The following is a 6,687-nucleotide window of genomic DNA, read 5'->3' as shown; positions in this document are numbered from 1 at the left end:
GCTTTGCAGCATGTGGAGCAGAGCTTGAAAATCTTCACTGAGAGGTTGTTCAGGTCACAAATGGTCCTCTGCTGATAGATATGGATTCAGAAAGATTGTCTTTTCCTGAAAATGTGGTTGACAAGAGTTGATGTAAAATGCTTGAGGTTTCTACAGAGAGCTAGTGTGGTTGGTCAAATGGACAAGATGGCTCTTCAGGTAGCTGGCCCTGCTGCTTCAGAAAAGTGTCTCAGTGTGTCCAGGCAGCTGAAGCATCCCATCATAGGTTTCCCATTCAGCAATCACAGACTGGAATGACTCATTCCAACGCTGCATAAAGAGAGATATGTTTCACGGACCCAGATCATGCAACTGTCACTGAGGACTGTCAGGGTCATGCTGAGGGGAGTCTTGGAAGGACAGAGCTGCCATGCCAGTGTGCTCATGCTCCCAGTATTTTCCTTGATATGGGGGCTAGAGAGGAGGGTGAGTAGGTGAAGGATGCCCCTCACTGTTGGTCCTGTTGACAAGTCACTCATAAGTGTCTGAGGAAGGTGAGAGTTCCCTCCTCCCTTCACAGCCTGAGAGGGCTGGACCACCATGGCCTCCAGTTACTGGCCCACATGGCCCCCAGAAAAAATCCAAGGAACAAAAGATGTGTGGAGTGGATAAAGAGTCAGTACAGGTGATTGTTTGCTGATGAAATAATTGAGCATAGGAAAGTGATGAGAGCTGCCTGGGGCAGTGTGCAGGTTGCTTTGCTCCAGCTGAACAGCCAGATAAGGTCTCCTACTTGGGGTCTTTCTGCCAGGAAATTCACAGCTTCACTTCTACTCTGCCCTGGGTGCTGAGCTCTTTGGTTCTGAAACCATATCTAGGACGGATAAAGGGAGATACGGATATCAGAGCATTCAGCTCTATCTTTCCTGAATACAGGAGAGGTAGATGGCCATGCATGTTGGCCTAATCTCAGGGGGGATTCTATCTATACCTTTCTTCTGGTCTTTGAAAACTAGGTACAAATTCAGGGTAACTACTGAGACCTGGGTAGGAGTGGATCCTACATTTATTGGCTGGAATTATGGGCCTTTCACACTCTGCCCAGGAACTCTCTTTCTCTTCATTTCCTGGAAATCTATACCTTAATATCAATCACCTTATGAGTTCTAGGGCAAATATTTAGATATGCACCTCTTCTTTCCTACCCATAATACTCCAAGTCCTCAAGTATATATGCATTCCTCGGAACCTTTTGTCTGTTTGCTAATGGCTGCAACCCAAATGGAAATCACCTAATCTGGCTCAGAGGTTATCCCTTGTTCAGTCATGGGTTGAAATTCATGCCTCTAGCCCATGTGTATAGTTGATATGTATACAAGCACATCTATTATGGATGGAGGTCATGACAAAGGTAGCCACTGAATACAGATGGAAAAGAAAAATGGATCTAGAATCAGCCCAGGCTGGATCAGGAACGGAGCTCTCCTGACCAGCTTGAGTTTCATAGATAAGAACACAGGGCTTCTGAATGCATGTTCAATTAGAATCCTAGGTTCTTTGATCCAAATGAGAGTTTCCATCTTGATTTACCCAAGCACCTGCTTCATAATTCACAAACATTTAACATACATGAAACCACTATCCTCATGACTTATGTAGAACAGTAGTTGTCCAGTAGGGGTCACTGTGCACCCATCCCCACCCCAGGTCATTGGCAATGACCCTAGATGCTTACAATTAGGAGAGGGGTGGGGTCAGGGCCTCTACTGGTGTCTAGTGCCTAGGGATCCAGGATGCTGATGAACATCCTCCCACACAGGAAAGCCCTCACAACAGAGAACTAATTAGCCAAACATGATAGTACTGCCGGGGTTTGGAAGCCCTGCCACAGAGTATGTTCTCAAAATAAGTATCAACTTTCACTTTTTTCCACTTTTTGTCCTACTATTGGTTCTAAATGCATATGCTCCTGCCAATTTGATTTGAAAATATGTCCTTTTTCCAGACTCAAACTCACAATGTCAGGTGTTTCCCATTATATATTTTTACGCTAGATCACTGGGATAACCCCAAATAGCCCTCATTTCTTCATCAACATCTCAGGGGGCATACCACTTCTAGAGAGGACAAAATTGTGTGCCACAGACAACTTATCCGAATTCTGGGTTCTGGAATGTCTGTTTGTCTAGCTAGTTCTTCCCTGGTGCTGATACCAGGAAATCAATTCCTCTCAAAGGCTTGAACAAGTTGGTGATCCAGTGATGGATGTCTCCTTTTGTCTGGCTTCTTTTGGTAAGCATTGTAAAGGAAAACTCGAGAAGAAAAAAGGGCTTTTAGGCGATCTTTCACATTTAACCTCAAAACAGAGATTTCTAAATATCATTCTGACAACCTTCACTCCCTCTTATTTCCCCGAGGAATTCATCAACAACTCTTGGCCCTTGGATAAAATCCCTGAGGTGACAGAAGAGCAGGACACTGCACTGCTTAGCAACAGCAGAAACAAAGTCCAAAGGCTTTCTTGCTAAGAACCTGCCTTTCCCAGCAAACAGTGGGATGATGTTTATATCTTTGACACTAGGATGCCCCAACCATACTATTATTTTTTCCTGTTCTGTGCAGTTGTTTGCAGAAAATTTGGGCACAACATGCAGAGTTGTTTATCCTCTCAAGGAGATCTATTACTGAACTGTATTTGGACTGCTGACTTCTTACCATGAGTCCTAAGATGAGGCTTATCCCATCCTTGGGTTTGATAGTCTCCTAAGGAGCATTCAGATCTCAGCCATCTCTATCTAAGCTGTGGTTTTCAAACCAAATCTAAGTGGGAAAAGAAGGTGTGAGTCATGTCACTCAGTCTATATCACTCCAAACATTGATCCAATTGAACAACGCTGGTTTGGCATCTGCTGGTGGAGTATTATCCATAAGAGAAAGGCAACGTATTATTCTAGGAATGTTATTATCTCAAATATTAGCAAGAAGTTCAGGACAGCACTCGATCCACACTCAAATTAGCATGTCTTCTATGATCATTCTCATAGTATCCAAAGTAAATTTCCCTCGTTCAAAACACTGCTATGTCTCCTCAAAGAAATCCCTCTCTCTGTCTTTCTGTCTCTCTCTCTCTCTGACAGCCAAATCTCTCTGACAGGTGTTTCCACATGAATCACTTTCATTACCAGAGTTTGAGTAAATACTGTCTTCCCTATCCAGAACAGATACATAGAGAGATAAGAAAAATTTCTTCTTTTCAGCATCCTCCAAGACTGAGGTCATTCTAGCCAATTGTTAACCTGAGACTACATAATGCATACAAAACCCTGAACTCATTTATCTCTAAAAAGACATTTTTACTTATCTTCATCAGTTTAAATACTGCTTCACCTGGTATAATTATATACATCTATCTCTTTAATGATTAGGAGAAATTCATCACAACAGCAGTTGTTTCATTTTTACATCAACAATTTTATTCAAAATAATTCAATACAGAACTTTACTTCCAACACTCTTTTGTGTATGAATCACATTTCAGACATTAACTAAAGATTAGCCTATGAATTGGCAATTTCCATGAATTCTTACTCCACAGTTTTCTCTAAATTATATGTTACTGTTTTGCTGTATTTAATCCAATAACTAAAGGCACCATATCATTATCATACTGATCCAATTCTGTACTATATTCTGTAAATCTCAAAATTTGCTTTCATTATCTCCTATGCAGAAAGCCTGAGCCAGTACATCATCCTTCCCCCATCAGTGAATACACACAACCAATATTTCCACTGTTAGTAAAAGTTATAAACAGAATTCTGTATTTGTGTTATTTTTCCATTATACAACAGGAAAAATTTCTTGGCAAAATACCTGATATAAGAGAATTGCTCAAAAATGTTTAGCCTAGCTTTTCTTGTTACTTTGACTCTGAGAGAGAATGAAATAGAAATTAATGCCAACCGTTATTCTAGGTTCTAGAATGTCAATTTCTTTGGTCAGTTGTTCCCTGGTAGCTATTCCAGGATAAGCATTCTGTTCAAACCATGATTGGAGGATATCCTTTTCACTGTGGTTCAAAACAAGCCTCCTTTGTTGGGCTCTCTTTGTAGTGAGCCTGATGAAAACAAAAAAGGGATAGGGAGCATGAAGGATTGTGGTGGGAGCACATAGTTTTTGTTTATTCCAGGTTGAAAGTCTGTACATTCAATGATGACTATATATTTTTACTTTAGGGACACAGATTAAGCCATGCTACTATGGACACAAATAGGTATAAATATATATTTTAGAAAGGATGATAATCAATGATCGAAGTATACAAAGCAAGAGTTTACAGAACATCCATGACATTACCTGCAAAGAAAATAGGAAGGAACAGAACCTAGGAAAATTCCTGAAACTAAATGAAACAATATCATGAAAAAATTAAAAGTTTGAATAAAATCATAAAGGTGGTACTGTGGAATAAATGACATATTTTGATAAAATTAAATATATAATGTTAGGAATTCCTTGTGTTTTGTCCAACTAAAATGTTAACTTTAACACTTCAGGTAAACAACTCATGTGTGGTACCCCTGGTTGCCATCTTAAACTTGAAATTACAGTAAGACTTTTCAAAAAACACCGTCCTTGGATCCAGTTTATCACTGGGTCTCCTCCAAAAACATATCCCTCCAATCATGGTGATAATTTAAACTTTCATAAACTCTGGAAAATAAATTAGGCTTTTGTTATTATAAAAGAAAACAGTGAAGAGGTTGATGGGAACTTATCACTTGAAATGCTGATCAAATCCATATTGGGAGAGTCACCTAGCTTCCACAGAGACTGCTGGCCAATTTAGCAAATCCCAGAGACACAGGATTTATCAAGACCTAGGGTGGCCCACCTATTTCTTAAATATCTTTCTATTTAATCATTTCATTAAATATTTAATGCCTTTACAAAGGATTTCAAAGCAATCAGATTAAGAGGAAGTGAAAGTAAAGATTACAGTAGGTAATTTTGCATCTATCATAATGCCTTTCCAAATATGACTTTGGTTCTGTGCTCTCTAGTTTATACATATATAAACATGTTGTTCTTTACTATGTTCAAGTTCTCTTGTTTCTTAATTATCTTGGCTCGGCCATTTTATTTTATGTTGGATAGGCTTTTTTTTTTGTGAGGAAGATTGGCCCTGAGCTAACATCTGTTGCCAACCTTCCTCTTTTTGCTTGAGGAAGATTATCCCTGAACTAAGGTCTGTGCCAGTCTCCCTCTATTTTGTATGTCGGATGCCACCACAGCATGGCTTGATGAGCAGTGTATAGGTCCGTGCCTGCAATCCAAAACTGCGAACCGCAGACTGCTGAAGCAGAGCACGTGAACTTAACTGCTACACCACCAGGCCAGGCCCTGGAGAGGCCTTGTAATTTGTGCAGCGTTCATGCATTCTCCACAGATTTTTTTGATCAGATCTTTTCTATTGAAAGCAGGTGTGTCATTTTTCAGCTGAGAACATTTTCAGTGAGAGACAGACAATGCCCCAAAGAGGTCAGGGTGTGGTTCTGAGAGGCAACTTTATCCACCATTCAAGAACTTTACAATGCTTTTTGCTAAATATTTTCAATGAGAAAGAAGTATTTGCTTATTTTGCAACTGCAATTCAAATATTTATTATAGAGTATAATGTAGAAAGAAATGAATAAACCTTTGTGCAAATGTTTGCTCCCCAATTCTTTCTTTCCATCTATCTGTCTTTGTCTAGGCGATTATAAAACTCAGTTTGACTTCCAAAAATTGCAGAATGGACATGCTGATAGGCAGACAATCTTCATGGGACTTTTCCTTGGGGTGTACCTCAAAAACTGTGTTGGTTTCTCCTATTCTTGAGGAAATGAAAGGAATATTCTGTTCATTCTGTAACTATCTCCCATCTCTTACTACAATAGTAATTGCCACTCAGTGTAGTTTCTGCCATGTCAACCACTGTTGTGATGGGCTACCAAGGACTTGAAGTGAATTAAGATATAGGATCCAGATGCAGCACTTGTAAGGAGATAAAAATACCTGTGGTATTTCCTATAGGAATTCATTTTGACCACATCTTATCTGAGACAAGTAATAACACACTTTAAGAGGTTTAATACTCTTTTCACCCAAAAACTTTGCATACAGCTACCAGCCATTTGACCTCCACCCATGCCCCAGCCAAGAGAGGTATCAAAGGTACAGTTTGGCTCCTGCCTGCCTGGAACACATGAAGGCTTTTAAGGAGAGGCCCCTCAGTGACTGGGGACTATCTGAATCCCCACAGCAGTCTCCCCTCTGTAGCTGGCCAGTTGCCTGACACTCTTCTTTTCTTCTTCAACCTTGGTTCTCCACTGGAGCTGGTTGGGGAGCAACAGGACTGCACCTGACTCCCTGGGAAACTCTTCAGGGGTACAAAGTCCTTTGTTTAGGGCCAGCCACAAATTCCTGACTCCTGACTTGCACAAAGTACAAACTGGCCAGGCCAAGGAATGAGTCCCAACTCTCCAGCAAGAAACAGCACTTGGACCCTCTTCAGAGCCTAAGATCTGACCTAGACTGCTAACGAGTAAATCCCAACTCCCCTTTCCAGGTGCTAAATCCTGCTCCAGAGGCAAAGGGGAGGCTTTTTGCACCTGAGGATTCCTCTCCACTTTAACAGATGTTCCCCTGGAGGAGACTGTCAACTGA

The sequence above is a fragment of the Equus caballus genome, chromosome 1 (assembly GCF_041296265.1).
Source record: "Equus caballus isolate H_3958 breed thoroughbred chromosome 1, TB-T2T, whole genome shotgun sequence".
In the NCBI taxonomy this organism is placed as follows: Eukaryota; Metazoa; Chordata; class Mammalia; order Perissodactyla; family Equidae; genus Equus; species Equus caballus.
The sequence above is the reverse complement of the archived record's forward strand: the minus strand, read 5'-3'. Positions refer to the sequence as shown.